Source organism: Martes martes (assembly GCF_963455335.1).
Source record: "Martes martes genome assembly, chromosome: 16".
Lineage (NCBI taxonomy): Eukaryota > Metazoa > Chordata > Mammalia > Carnivora > Mustelidae > Martes > Martes martes.
The window spans coordinates 31,530,600-31,547,044 of record NC_137904.1 but is presented as its reverse complement, the minus strand read 5'-3'; the positions used below and the strand labels follow the sequence as shown (position 1 = coordinate 31,547,044).

Genomic DNA, 16,445 nt, shown 5'->3' with positions numbered 1-16,445 from the left:
ATGTTTTTTTCCTTTGTTCTGCTTCATATTGGAAACTTTCCTCTAAGCTTAGTGATCCTTATTTTTCTGTTTATATGTAAGAATAAGGCACATAAAGGCTGAATGTAAGGTGTGTGTGTGGAGGCAAGTTGTAGGAGTGGTAGGCCATCTTATTTATTGGAACCTCCATATATATCAGTTTCTGTGGCTCTTTCATTTTGGATAGTTCATTTTCTCTAGATGGATCCTCCAATTTCTTGCTTGGGGAATATTAACTTTGTGGCTGATATTGTAAAGCTAAGCTATAAAGTGGGGTTAGAGATGGTCATTTACCATATAGACTTATCATTTAACTCACTTAGTGTTCAGACTATGGATACCTGCATAAACATGTCCTGAGCCCAGAACCTTTGCTTCACTTTGTCTAGAGACTATACTTAATGTCTTTTACGGGGCTAAGGGAAGTTGTCTGTGCCAAGTAGGGGTGGGGCCTAGATGTCTACTTCTTATACAGTCTCCTCAGGGATCCTGGATGGCTCCATCAGTTAAGTGTCTGACTCTTGATTTTGGCTCAGGTCATGATCTCAGAGTCGTGAGATTGAGCCACGTGTCAGGCTCCGCACTCAGGAATCTGCTTCTGTATCCTCTCCTTCTGCCCCTCCCCCGACTCGTGCTCTTTCTCTAAAATAAAGAAATCTTAAAAAATAAACTACAGTCTCCTTGGTTTTGCCCTACCCCAGCCTCTTCTGCAGTTCAGCTGAAAGTCCTTTTTGGAGCTCTATAATGCAGATCACTTTTCTCCTTTTCCATATCTTTCACTGTAGGTTCTCAGGTATAACCTTTTTTTCCATCTTCCCTTATCTTCATTAATGCTCAATTCTATCAAAGTCAGAGTTCATGTTTCTATTTTTTATTTTGGGGGTTATTATGAAGATAGGAGGTGTTCCAGCTTATTTACTGGTTTAAAACAAAAAACATAGTGCTCACATATATGAAATTTACTGAAAATGGCTTGACTATAAATTGGAGAATTTCTTTCAAGATGGCTTACTTACTTGACTGACAAATTGATTCTGGCTCTTGGCTTGGAGTTCAGTTGGACTGTTAGTTTGAGACCTCAATTTACCCTTTATGGAGATTCTTTGGCTTCCTCATATCACGGCACCCAAGTTCCAAAAACATGGGTTCAGAACTAATTTAGGTGGAAGCTGCAAGGTTTCTTATGATGTAACCTCAGAAATCCTAGTCACTTTGCCATATTTTCTTGGCCAAGTAAGTCACTAAAGGTAGCCCAGATTCAGAGAAGCAAATTAGATCCTACCTCTCATTGAGAGGAGTAAGCAAGAATTTGCAGCCATCTCTAATCTACCACAGGAACGAAGGTCTTCTTTGGTTATCTTGAAGTGGGACTCTTCCTGTGATATCATTTTTAACAGAATAGAACATTGACAAACCAGAATTTCTTTATAGGACGGGAATGGGATGGTAAATGATCTTGAATTTATATAATGTAAGAGGTTGTTGAAAAGAATTTAGACATACTTCCTTGAAAGGGGGAAGTAATGAACTTGTCAAATATCCAAAAAGTTGTCTCTCCCGTGTCAAGAGAATATAGTCATGCTGAGAAACTGTAGAGGTAAACTTTGTCTTAGAATTAGTGGGTAGAGGTTTCTGAGGCCCACAATGGCTCAATATTAAGACAAAACAAAACCAGAAACCCAACTGCCTATCAATTTTAATTGTGTACAAATGGAATTGCTATTTCAAAAAGAATGAATACCTTCTCTCTCTCTCTGCTATCTTCCATAGATCCATGCATAGCACTTCCTGCATTGTGTATAATACTAACTGGATGACTCATTTCATTCTTTGCAAGTTTTTGATTCTAGGATTATAAATAATACATTCTCTAAACTTGTTACCATTTAAAAGTTCTATCTCTAAAAACTCAGATCTCCTAGAATTTGATGAAGTAAATTATGCTTCATCTCGTACGTATAATTTGTGTTCTTGAAGGTTTTTTAACCTTTCTCTACCATTAGGGCAGTAATCTTCTTTGTTCATCTGTTATGGCCCTGATTATTTTAGTTACTTTTTGACTATATCTTCTCTAATTCTGCTTTGTTTGTCTTGAGTCGTGGAAACCAGCCTGCACACAATATTTCTGATGGTTATGAGGTTTGGCTGCTTTCATCCTATAAAGCCAATAATTACAATCACTGTTTTAGGATAAACTATGTATTTCTTATTCCCTAATTTTATATCTGCTTCTGTTGAAAAATCAAGTAAGCAAAATGTGGGCATTCTGTTTCATGTCCTTTAATCAGAAATTACATATTCTTTTTTTTTTTTTAAGATTTTATTTATTTACTTGACAGAGAGAGAGAGATCGCAAGTAGGCAGAGCAGCAGGCTCCCCACCGAGCAGAGAGCCCGATGCAGGGCTCAATCCCAGGACCCTGAGATTACAACCCGACCCGAAGGTAGAGGCTCAACCCACTGAGCCACCCAGGCGCCCCAGAAATTACATATTCTTTATGAACATTTCATTTAAAATTTTTACCCGGAATTGCAGTTATATGTACATCAACCAATTATGCAGTCAGACTAGAAAAAGTGAAATAATTCATCCCTGACAACTACTGATTTTCTTTCTGAGATCAATAAAATTATGTATAAGGCCCTTAAATGAAGTGCCACAGTACAGCTCTGAAGTAGGGATATTTTTCCTGATTGGACAGGAAGTACATTCAAGAACACACAGCCAGTGAATCTCAGAGCCATCACCCAATCCAGTTTTTCGACATCAAGGTTAGTACTCTGCTTATTGTACTACAGCATAGCAACATTTTCCTCTAGGTTAATGCAATAAAAAGTGAAGAACCAATTTAAAAATTTTTTCTTTCTCCTATATTTGATTTGATTTTTCTTTCTTTAAGGCCTTTCATTGTTTTGGTTTTTTACCAGTTTTTACCAGTTTTGTGCCTTATTATAGATTTTAGCTTATGTGGGTATATTTATCCCTGTATACTTTTCCCCAGATTTAGACAAGGGGTTGTGTGAGGTTTATAACTTTTCTTTATTTATTTGTGGTTATGGGAGTGGGGTTAGAGTAGTTGGGGAGGGGACTGTTGCCAGTTTTCCACATTATAAATTATCTGAGATAGTGCTAATATTTTAATTCATAATTCAGAGAAGAGTTTCTAACTGTGGCTTAGCAAAAATAAGTTTTTGTTTTTGTTTGATCTTGCTAACACTGTGGACTATTACTATGTCCAATAAGCTCTATTATACCTCAGCATTTTGATACACTTTTGTGACACAGTCTTGTTTTTGTTTTTAAGGTTTTCATTAGGCAAATAAATTTATAACAATTTACAAGGTTTTTTTGGTCATTTTATTTGTAAATAGTGATCTTAAAAATATTTTTTATCTTTTCAGTAACAAATTTGTTTTAGGCTCTTTGCTTCTGTTATTTTTCCAAATTTGCATATTTTAAAATTACATAAGTTCTTAAAGTAATAGGGTTGAAATGTTGCAGAAGTAGTAAAAGTAAAAAGTGAAAGCCCTGGGGCGCCTGGGTGGCTCAGTGGGTTAAACCTCTGCCTTTGGCTTAGGTCATGATCTCAGGGTCCTGGGATCGAGCCCCGTATCAGGCTCTCTGCTCACAGGGAGCCTGCTTCCCCCCCCGCCCCCGCCCCCCTCTCTGCCTGTCTCTGTCTGCCTCTCTGCATACTTGTGATCTCGGTCTGTCAAATAAATAAATAAAATCTTAAAAAAAAAAAAAAGTGAAAGCCCACATTCCTACTTCCCAGAGTGGAATAATAATCAACACATTCTCAACTGTTTTCTTTGGATATATAACTTTTAAAAAATAAAAACTAGAATCATACTATAAATATTAGTCTGAAGTTCCTTTTTCACATGTATGTCATAGACATTTGATGCTGATTTTTAAAATTGTGTTATTATGAAGTGACACAGGTCATTGTGGAAAATTTATGTGTGTATTTAAAAATAATTCCTCTATCCTTCAGTTGTTTTTCTAAAGAGTGAATTGTATTTACTGTTTTGTGACTTGTTTTGACTATAAAAACATCCTATAAACGTTTTTCAGTGTCATCAAATACTTTCTACATCTTTGATTTTTATGACAACTTTCTTTCTGGTTACAAAGTATGTTCATTGTATAACATGTTGAAAATGCAGATAAACAAAAAAAGAGAGAACAAACTTCATCTAACTAGTTTATTTACCTGTTTTTCATGTTTAGTATATTTCTGACTTATTAACATTTTTAAGGAGATTTCTTTTGTCATATGCTTCTGCTGTTTTTCCATATTGTTTATTGTATGTGTTTTTATTATGTTTTACTTGGATAAAAAGTTTACTTTTTCAAAAATTCTAGTATCTAAGACTTTGCATTTTGAAGTAATGCCTAAAATTATCTTACTGAATGATTATGATTATGTAGTGAATATTCAGCCATATTTCCTTTTAGTATATTTATGGTTTGATTCTTTCATCTTTAAATATTTATTAAAATACTTTTATCTGTCATATAATATAGAACTCTTTCTTACCTTTAAGTAACTAACTATTTCTGTGTCATTCCAACATTTTCCCATTATGTCAGTATGTTAGTTTTGTCTTACACTTTATTGCTACAAATTAGATATTATATTTTTGTAAATAGTTATTGATATATAAAAAGATACTATGTTTTTATTTATTTGGTAAACTGTAACTCTACTGACATCTTTTAGTTATATTTTAGTGATTGTAATTTAAAAGTTTCTATAGTATTCAGTTTCACAGGGATCCAGAAGTTTATCTGACTTTGGTCCTGGAATTTCCTCACAGATACATGCATTTTGTAAAACACCCAATTTGATAGGAGCACTAAAATACAGAAAAGTTGGATCAGCTGTAGCTAAAACAGGAAATTGAGTAAAATGAGTAATACGAGTGGGTATTTAAATGTTAAGATTGTCTGAGACTGAGGTAAAAAATGTGTTTTTTATTCATCTAGGTAAAGCCCTTTGATAGAATAAGTTTATCAGCAGGAAGAATGAAAAAAACACTTGGCTCTCATTGCTTTATCATGTGTTCTCCAACTAGGTTAAAGGGTGTATATGCTTTTCCTAGGAAATTATTACTAGGTAGCAATTTTACAGCTAAGTATTTGCTTAAATTCTAGTTTTGAGTAATAGTTGGATTTTGTACCATAAATATTTTGAGAAGAAGAGATTATTAATACATTTATTTGAATTCAGATTCTTTATGGTACCTCATTTATTTTTGTGAGTACAGTATGAGATTAGGCAGTATTTTTCCACTAAACTGACTTCCTTTTGTTCTTGGCTTTCTGTCATGTTTTCACTAGATGTCTGTGGGAGGTAGACATGAATAAATGTAGCTTCCTATGACCTTGAACTGTTCTAACATAATTTATAAAATATAAGTCTAGATAGCTGTTTATGTGCTTGGTGGAGTATTTCATGCAAGGTTCTTTTTATGATTTTATTTAGAGAGAGAGAGAGTACATGTGCAAGCAAAGGGAGGGGTAGAGGGAGAGGGAGAGAATCTCAAGCAGACTCTGTGCTGAGTGGGGAAGGAGCCCAACGCAGGGCTCGGTCTCATGACCTGAGCCAAAATCAAGTGTCAGACACTTAACTGACTGAGCCACCCAGGCACCCCTCATGCAAGGTTTAATTATTCTCTTTATGATATTCTTTTTCTTTGTTCCTGATTTCTGTTAATGATGTCACCGTCCTCATAATCACAGTCAAAACTGAGTCATCTGACTCCCTCCTTATTTCCCATATCCAGTTGTTTTTCAAGGCCTTTTGACTCTACCTCCTTAATATCTTCATATCTGCCCTCTCTGGTTCAGGTCTTTACCACCTCTTCCCTGAACATTTCCAGTGACTTCCCAATAGGTCTCCTCTTTACTAGTTTTGTCCCCCAATCTATTCCTGAACAAAATTACAAAAATAACTTTCAAAAAAAAATACCTCTGTCATGAAACTTTGCTGCTCAAAAATCTTCCTGATCCCCAGAAACTGTTTCCTGCTGTAACTTTCTTGTGTCATTTTCTACCTTCATTTAAAACTGTTTATGGACTTTCTGGGATACCTGTCTAACTCAGTGGGGAAAGCATGTGACTCTTGATCTCGGGGTGGTGAGCTCAAGCCCCATGTTGGGGATAGAGTTTCCTTTTAAAAAACAGAATTTAAAAAAGTATCTTTTTAAAAATAAAACGATTTCTGGACTTTTCTCATCTCTCCCAGGAGTCTGTAAACTCCTTGAGAAGAGACCATAAAAATTATTCACAACAACATGTACCTGGTCCTACACATACTACTCATGTGGTAATTACTTTGAATAAACTAAGAAATATCAAGAGTGAAAATGTATACATTACACAAAACACGTTCATTTAATAGTCTCACTCCACTGCAAAGTAAAATGTAAACTGCAGTGAACACAGATCATTTTACATAAGAAAGACTGAATTGTTATGCATCTTTGAGTTTAATAGTCATCTGAGAACCAGACTTGAAGATAATATAAGAAACATCAGTAATTAAATGTCTAATAATTTTTTAAATTCACAGTAAGTAAAAGAAAATTCATAAAATTCTGTATTTTAGAAACAAATGAAGTTTCTTGTGGCAACTTGTTTTTTCTGTAGGCTGCATAGCCAAGAAAAGAGGAAAATTAGAAACATTAGGAATAAAGAAGTTTGAAAAATAAAGTAACCTATTCACTTGATGTATCATAAAAGATTAGAGCGGCCAGTATTATTGAAGCAGTGGGAAATGGGAGCATGGGGGTGGTTGTGGTATTTTTGTGTTTAAAGCTTACACAATAGAGCAGGAATTTTGTACATATTTACTTGGAAGAATATGGTTTGAATAAGTTTGCTTTCCTAAACACCATCTGTCCAACTGACCTAGCTACTTGGATTCTTTTGCACACAATATTAGGTTGCTGACTGTGTGAAATTTACTATTTCTTGTTACTCCTATAGGAAATTGAGAATTAAGGCAGAAGTAAGAAATTTAATTTTCTTAAAACTTCATCTGTTAAGAGAATGCAGTTCTTTTTTTCCTAAGATTTTATTTATTTGGCAGAGAGAGAGAGAAGGAGAGAGAGGGAACACAAGCAGGGGGAGTGGGAAAGGGAGAAGCAGGCTTCCTGCTGAGCCCAATGTGGGGCTCTATCCCAGGACCCCTGGATTATGACCTGAGCCGAAGGCAAATGCTTAACAGCTGAACCATCCAGGCGCCCCAAGAGAATGCAATTTTTTCCTCCATTGTTATATTGATCAGCTAGTTTTTCTGTTGAGTGTAAGTCACAAGTCTATACACCATCTTTCCTCAGAGGCCTTTTTATAATTTCTGGTATTAATCCCGTTTTAAGGGAGCATGTTTTTAGCTTCTGTTTAGGACTATAATATCTAAATGGATGAATATTTGCCACTTAATCTGATTTGTTGAGGCTAAACCACCAAATTATGTTTAAATGCTAGTATCTTTTATCTTACTAGTCGGTATTAAATGTATTTAAGGCCCAAAAAACTTTTTTTTTAGGTTAATAAGATCCTTTCCTGTTCAGAAATAATGTTTAAAAAAATTACATTATTTTTTTAGTGAAAGCACAGAACACAAAAAAACTTGTCAGTCCTAATGTTAATTCTCATTCTTATGGCTGCTATGTTTCTCTCTATGCAGTAGACTAGATTACCCAGTGAACATCCCCCAAAGTGCAAGATGATAATTAAAGGTTCTTTTGACATTCTTTTGGTAATGATAGAATATGTGTTTGAACATTTGAGTTTAGAGACTTTGGGAAAGTATTTACTAATGATTATTTATACACTCACCAGAGTGCTTTAACATTCCTTTGATGCTGTACTCTGTTAAGCACATTTTCCTATGAAGTGTTTGCAGTTGCCGCTACCATATCACTGCCTTCTGGTTTTTCCCCCTGTGAACTATCTGTTCCTTTACATACAGAGATTTATGAAAGAGTTCATGGTGTGGATGACCTGAAACCTAACAGGACTATTTTTGTATACTTTAGTGCCAGTTGAACTCACTGGGTGTCAGTTGTTGCTGGGACCTGTTTTTGACTCTGTCGAACCTTTACTGGCTGTGGTTTGTCTGGTCATCACATGACTTCTCTGAAAATTCCCCCTCCCCTTCATTTCCAGTAAACTGTTTGAGTAGGAGTGAGTCAGAGTGAAACCAGCTTCCCTGTAACCACAGGACTTGTAAAAGAATTTGTCAACGTGGACTCTAGAGGGTTTGCATTAAGCTTTGCAGTAACTGCTATGGTTTGTGTTGCGTCAGGACTTCCACAGAAAAGCTTCCTGTCCTCAAGATCTTTTCCCTGTTTGCAAGTGGTTGAACTGATCGACTTTACCATAATGAACAGCAGAGACACATGTTAAGCCCATTTCTTTATCATTTAAAGGCATGTCAGAGCTACCAGGGTTTACTGTAGTTTCACTTTTCAGAATCAACCACACCCAGCAGCGTTTCGTTTTTGAAAAGACAGGCCTGCTAGATCTTCTTTCAGGCTGGCTCATGATTTTACCACAAAGTACCATCAAGATTAAGCAATTTTCAGTGGCCTCTTTTGAAGGATTCTGTTGCAGGATATTGCGAATGCTAGCACATTTAGCTTTGGTACACAAAGGTCACTTGTGTTGGATTCAATGAGAAAAGGTAGCACTTGAAATAGTTCTATAGTTGTAGTTTCTGAGCACACACACTTAGCATGTTTTACTGTGGAATTCTTAATGCCTCATTTTATTTGTTTTCTCAGGAAACTTTTACTTTATTTTGAACTCTTTTTCTCACCACCCCACTCGCAGACTTTTATTCCTTATTTGTTTTCTGAGGTCTTCTCTATTTCTTTAGCCCATTTTAATAGTAGTATTAACTAACTAACTGAGCAGGAGTTGCAGCTTGACGCAAGCTGCTGAGTGAATGGCCACTGGGAAACTAATCTACTCATTGTACATTCCTGAATCCATTTCTTTTTACATGTGTATTTCTGTATTTAACGTCGTTGTCTCAGCCAGACTTTCCTTTTAAAAATAAACTTAATGAATACATTTAAATCCAACTTCCTAAAAATCATTTTTATTCTGCTTACTTTTTTGGTATCAAAATAAATTTAGAGAAAACAAGTGGTAGAAAATTTTGAGCTTGTTCGTCTTCCCAGGAAAGAATACAGAATAGTGGAAGTTTAAAATTGTTGTATTCTAACAATTCTCACTAACTCTCAATGGTCAAATTAAAATAGAAAAAAAATTTTCTTTTGATGAAGGAGCACTTATAATTGAATCTAGATTTTAAAATGAAAATAAGAGGTTAATGTACCCTAGTCATTAGCGAAGCACAGTCTGTAATAAATGGTTAAGATTTTTCTTGTCAGTTTGCTTTGTATATTGGAGTGGAATATAGTTTTGTTTTATGTCTGCTTTGTTCTTTTCATTTGCACACCTGTTTACAGATATAGGGGAAAAATTAGCAGTGGCTAGGCATTAGGTTACCTTTGTTAAGCTAATTTAAAGATTTTTTTTCAGGTTATGTTTCAAACACCTTTTGTAAAATGCCTTCGGAAAGGCCCCTTTCATTGAAACGTGGATCAACAGACTATGTATGCTGTGGTTTTGCTCATGAGTTCGCAAATCAACATAGGAATACAAACCCACCTTCTGTTATACCTGCTAAGTGCACTCAGGGTTTTTGGCCCTGGATCAGAGTTTAATGCAAAACACAGACAGTAGGATAACTATTATGCCCATTTCCTATTACAAAAGTTTTGGGTTTTTTTTCTAAAGATTTTATTTTTTTGAGAGAGAGAGAGAGTGTGTGTGTGCCCAAGCAAGCATATAGGCACAAGCACGGGGAGGGGCAGAGGGTGAGGGAGAAGCAGATTCCCCACCACGCAGGGACCCTGCTACAGGGCTCAGTTCCAGGACCCTGGGATCATGACCTGACCTGAAAGCAGACGATTAACTGACTGAGCTACCCATGCGCCCCACAAAAGATGTGTTTGTTTCTAATTAGCCACGGTGTTTGGTTTGTCATTTTCCTGTCTTGGAAATGTAAAAACCTGACTGTTGTGCTTTTAAACTCAAGCACTAGGATACCAGAAAGAGGGCATAATAATTAATTCAGTCCTCCCCCTCAAAAGTACACATGTATTCTAGACTTCTCTATCTCCTTCCCTCATATAGATCTGCATGAATTAATTGATCAAAACCTATAAAAATTTGTGTGTTTACTACTTCTTGAGGTAAGGACTTCAGTAAATTCACAGCCTGTTATTAAAGCAGTGCTGCCATTTGTTGGTTTTAAATTTGCCTCTCTCACATCATAAAGGGTGCCACCCTCATTCTAGCATTAGAAGATTTTTTTAACACTTCCCCTTTCCTCTTTTCATAACTCTATAGATTTCATGTTGGTTCCCTTTTCAGCTTTTCTAGAGAAAGTAATCATTTACTTTTATATCTAACAGCCCCTAAAAGTCTTTGATCCCTTTTTTTTTCATGGCTCATTATCTAATTCTTTTATATCTTTCCTAACATGAAGTTATCAGATCTGCACATGATTTTCTAAGGGCATTACTATACTCATGTTTTTTCAGATTTCTGCAACTATTGTCCTTTTGCCAATGCATTTTGCTGATGTTTTTAATAAACTGTTTACTTCAGTAAACCATTTACTTGGGAGACTGCTCCCAGTTCCCTTTTCTTTGTTCATAATATAAAACTCTTATAACCCATCATTTTATATTTAAATAATTTTTCCCTAAATGTGTTCTCTTACTTTGGTCTACACTGTTAATTTCTTCTTGCTCAAGTTCACATGATCTCTCAATTTATTGTCATGAATTTGGTATTTCTTACTTTAAAATTTTAATTTCATCTGTAAATTTGGAACTTAAACTCTTTGCTCTTTTTGCAGGACCATTTTTAAATTTGTTAAGCAAAATTGGTTCTTTCTTAGGAAAGAATCCCACTATTTACATGTCTTCAAATAAGAGAAGATCCCATTTATCTTTATTCTTTATTTTCAGTCTCTTAAGTTTCCTGTCCCTGATAATTTGTAAATTCCATACTAGCTTTGTTTTCATAGCTTTGGATGTTTAAGTGAAGTTCTTCTCAATTACTTTTGCTTTTTTCCACCCACAACCTAATATTGTTGTCTTACATATGTAGCAGGTTGTTGTGTGGTTTTTGTATTCTCAGTTCCAGTTTGAACTTGGAAATAAACATTATTAATTACTTGTAACCAAAATAGAATCAGTTATAAAGTGCTGAAAATGAAGAGTGATTTTCCACCCCAGCATCAAACTAAGACTTGGTAAATACCCTTTCTGGTGAGACATGAGATAATCACATGAGGAGATATTAACTTCAGACTGGAAAAAGAGAGAAGAAAAGAAAAATGCATGACTTGTATAATGTGTCATTTCTAGTAAATCTTGCATACTCAGACTTTTTCCCTGAGTGTCTAAAGCACTGTTGTTCTTCTTGGACTGCAGAGTCTGTTTTTATTTCAAATAGAGACGAGGCAGGCACTGATAAGAATGGATGCCTGCCTGCCCTTCCTAAGAAATACCATATGGTTTCTCCTTTTTTTAAGTTTATTTATTTTTTTCTCTTAAAACTATGTTTATTATTTTTTTCTCTTTAATTTTATTTATTTATTTGACAGAGACAGCAAGAGAGAGAATACAAGCAGGGGGAGTGGGAGTGGGAGAGGGAGAAACAGGCCTCCCGCTGAGCAGGGAGCCCAATGAGGGGCTCAATTTGAGGACTCTGTGCTGAAGGCAGACGCTTAACGACTGAACCACCCAGGCATCGCCCCCCCTCTTTTTTTTTTTAATTTATTTTTTAGTGAGAGAGACCAGATGCCTCTGAGCCAAGGGAAGGGGCAGAGGAAGAGAATCTCAAGTAGTTTCCCTAGCATAGAACCCTAAATGGGGTTCAATCTCACAACCCTGAGATCATGACCTGAGCTAAAATCAAGAGTCACTCGCCCAACTGACTAAGCCACCCAGGTGTCCTTCATGTTTTTATTTAAATTCCAGTTAGTTAACACACAGTGTAATATTAGTTTCAGGTATACAATGTAGTGATTCAGCACTTACATACAACACCAGGTACTCATCACCACAGGTGGACTCCTTCATCCCCCTTCATTTATTTAATCCATCTCCCCACACCTCTCCCCTCCCGTAACAATCAGTTTGTTCTCAGTAGTAAGAATCTGTTTCTTGGTTTGCCTCTTTTTTTTTCCCCTTTGCTCATTTGTTTCTTCAATTCCACATATGAATGAAATCATACTTGTCTTTCTCTGACTTATTTCACTTAGCATAATACTCTACTTCCATTCATACCATTGCAAATAGCAAGATTTCTTTACTTTCTTTCTTTCTTTTTTTTTTTTTAAAGAATATTTATCTGGGGTGCCTGGGTGGCTCAGTCAGTTGAACGTCTGCCTTCAGCTCGGGTCATGATCCCAGGCTCCTGGGATGAGTTCCGCATTAGGCTCCCTGCTCAGGGTGGAACCTGCTTCTCTCTCTCCCTTTGCCTGCGGCTCCCCCTGCTTGTGCAAGCGCTCTCCCCCTCTCTCTTATGTTCTCCCCCTCTCGACAAATAAATTTTAAAAATTCTTTTTAAAGAATTCATTTATTTATTTGTCAGAGAGAATAATTCCTTTTTTTAAAAAATTTATTTCATTTTATTTTTTTAAAGATTTTATTTATTTATCAGATAGAGATCACAAGTAGGCAGAGAGGCAGGCAGAGAGAGGGGAAAGCAGGCTCCCTGCTGAACAGAGAGCCCAATTCGGGGCTCCATCCCAGGACGCTGGGATCATGACCTGAGCCGAAGGCAGAGGCTTTAACCCACCGAGCCACCCAGGTGCCCCAAAATTTTTATTTTTTTTAATAACTGAAGAATTAACTCTTATTTTCTGGAGACAAGAATATGTTGATTAAGAACTAGCGTTCAGAGGGCACCTGCATGGCTCAGTCATTAAGTGTCTGACTTCAGCTCAGGTCATGGGTCCTGGCATTGAGCCCGACATCAGACTCCCTGCTCAGCGGGGAGCCTGCTTCTCCCTCTCCTACTCCTCCTGCTTGTGTTCCCTCTCTTGCTATGTCTCTCCCTGTCAAATAAGTAAATAAAATCTTAAAAAAAAAAGCCACATAACTAGCATTCAGGAGGAGTAATCTTTTTTTTTTTAAGATTTTATTTTTAAGTAATCTCTACACCTAACATGGGGCTTTAAATCAAAACCACGAGATCCAGAGTTGTGTGTTCTACCAGCTGAGCCAACCAGGTGCCCCTAGGAGTAGTAATCTTACCCATTGCTACACTCTTGGATTTGGTAAACTAATTGGTGGCATTACAAGACAGATTTGATAAATTTTAATTCTTTTTTTTTTTAATTTATTTATTTGATAGACAGAGATCACAAGTAGTCAGAGAGGCAGGCAGAGAGAGAGAGGAGGAAGTAGGCTCCCCACTGAGTGGAGAACCCGATGTGGTGCTCAATCCCAGGACCCTGGGATCATGACCTGAGCCGAAAGCAGAGGCTTTAACCCGCTGAGCCACTCAGGTGCCCGATAAATTTTAATTCTTAACTGCATTTCTTTCCTTCCCTTCTTCCTGCTTTACAACCTCTTCCTTCCTTGATATTAACATGTTGCTTTTCTCTTTTTGTAATTCAAAACAAAACAAAAACCTCTTATCCCGGTAACTGTAAGGTTGCCCTAGAACTGAGCTCATCATAATGTCAACTAAGAATTCTGACAAGATACTTTATTTCTTTGGCTTTCAGGTTTTTTTAACCTTTTGACAGTTACTGAGTAATTTAACTTCGGTCTATAATTTTTCCCATAAGCAGTTTTATCTCTTATTTATCATGGTAATAAATACTATTATCACCATTTTATAGACAAGCTGAAGAAACTGTGGCTCAGGAAACTTTAAAGACAATATAATCAGTACTGTATCATTTTGAAGTCACATTAGGTCTGTAGAATTAGTATTTGTACTGTTTCTCTAAGTACTTTTTTTCATCTTTTCTGTTTTTCTTGTTCTCCTTTGCATTGTATGTTTCCTGAGTCATTCATCATCTCTTTTTGCTTTTTCTACCAATTACTATCCCCCTCCTGTATACACACATTAAATTTTTACAATATGCAATCTAATAAAAGTACCCTAGGTAATAGAAATATATGACTATGGGGGCACCTGGGTGGCTCAGTGGGTTGAAGCCTCTGCCTTCAGCTCAGGTCATGATCCCAGGGTCCTGGGATCGAGCCCCGCATCGGGCTCTCTGCTCAGTGGGGAACCTGCTTTCTTCTCTCTCTCTGCCTGCCTCTCTACTTGTAATCTCTGTCTATCAAATAAATAAATAATATCTTTTAAAAAAAAGAAGAAATATATGAATATGAACAGGAACAAAAACTGAATTTTCTTTTTAAAGATTTCTAGGGTACCTAGTATTTTTTAGTACTTATTTACTTAGCTACTTGCCAAAATAAGTATTTCTTATTATTTCAAAGAATACACAGATCTTTGCTTGTGTTCAGTTTTCATTGATTTTGATGGATGTGAGATATATTTTATATATAATTTCTTTTTTTTTAAAGGGGAAAGATGGTTTTTATTTTATGTTCTTCTAATTTATTTTTAATGTGCCAGAGAAAAGGAAACCATAGTCCCAGTTTTAGATAGTAACAAAAGCAAGCAATAATAATTCTAGCTAGATAATCCAATATTGTTTTTATAATCATTATCTTTAATTCTCTAAAAAATTAGTGTACTGGAGGGAATATGAAGACAGGACAGCTGTTTGCTCATTATACATTGGAGTACACAGATTTCTTATATATATCATTTGCAGTTTGATTTTGGCCACATCTGTGAAACAGTTGTACCATTAGTCCTTTGTTTTATTTTTTCATTTTAACTACTGAATTTTTTTAAAAAATTGAAATATAATTGACATATAAAATTTTATTCATTTTGGGTATACAACCTAATGGTTTACTATACATACATGTTACAAAATAATTATCACAATAATAGTTAATATAGTTAATATCTAGGGGCGCTTGAGTGGCTCAGTGGGTTAAAGCCTCTGCCTTCAGCTCAGGTCATGATCCCAGGGTCCTGGGATCGAGCCCCACATCGGGCTCTCTGTTCTGCAGGGAGCCTGCTTCCTCCCTTCTCTCTGCCTGTCTCTCTGCCTACTTGTGATCTCTGTCTGTCAAATAAATAAATAAAATCTAAAAAAAAAAAATAGTTAATATCTATCACCATACATAGTTACAGTTTTTTTCTTGTGATGAGAACTTTCAGGATCTACTCTCTTAGCAATTTAGCAATTTCCAAATACACAATACAGTATTGTTAACATGTCATCATGCAGTATACACCCCTGGAATTCATTTATTTTATAACTGAAGGCTGGCTTTATTTCACCACCATCATCCACTGCTCCTCCCCATTGCCTCTAGCACTACCAATCTTTTCTCCATATCTATTACTAAACTTATTCCATATCTATTACTATTACTTTCTCCATATCTATTACTAAACTTATTCCATATCTATTACTAAACTTACTCCATATCTATTACTCTTACTTTCTCTATATCTATTACTTAAAAGTAATCTATTACTTTTCTCCGTATCTATTACTTCTCCATATCTATTACTTTTCATATCTATTATTTCTCCATATCTATTACTTTATTCCACAATAAATCAGATTATACAGTATTTGTTTTTCTCTGTCTTATTTCATTTAACACAATACCCTTAAGGTCCATCTATGTTGTTGCATATGGGAGGATTCCCTTCTTTTTTAATGGGGGATAATATTTCTGTGTGTGTGTGTGTGTGTGTGTGTGTGTGTGTGTGTGTGTATTTCCCGCATTTTCTTTATTCATCCATCAGTGGACACTTAAACTGTTTCCATGTCTTGGCTATTATAAATAATGCTGCAGTAAACTTGGGGGATACAGATATTTTTTCAAGATATTGGTTGTTTCCTTTGGATTAATACCCAGAAGTAGAATTGCTGGATCGTATGATTGTTCTATTTTTAATTTTTGAGGACTCTCCATACTGACTATACCAATTTACATTTCCCTAAAGAGTGCACATGGGTTCTCTCTTCAGCGCATCCTCACCAACATTTAGTATCTTTTGTCTTCTTGATGATAGGCTTTCTGGGCACCTGGTTGGCTTAGTTGATGGAGCATACGACCCTTGGTCTCAGGGACAGGAGTTTGAGCCCCACATTGAGCATAAAGCTTACCTTAAAAAAAAAAAAAAAAAAAGATGATAGGCTTTCTAACATTTATGAATGGATAACCTCACTGGGGTTTTGATTTGTGTTTTTCTTTTTTTTTAAT

At 35.9% G+C, this 16,445-nt stretch overlaps 1 protein-coding gene across 3 annotated transcripts in view; it reads left to right on the top strand.

The window, feature by feature from the left end:
• VMP1 (vacuole membrane protein 1) overlaps window positions 1-16,445 on the top strand; it is a 134,898-nt gene that overhangs the window by 69,159 nt on the left and 49,294 nt on the right. The window lies entirely within an intron of this gene.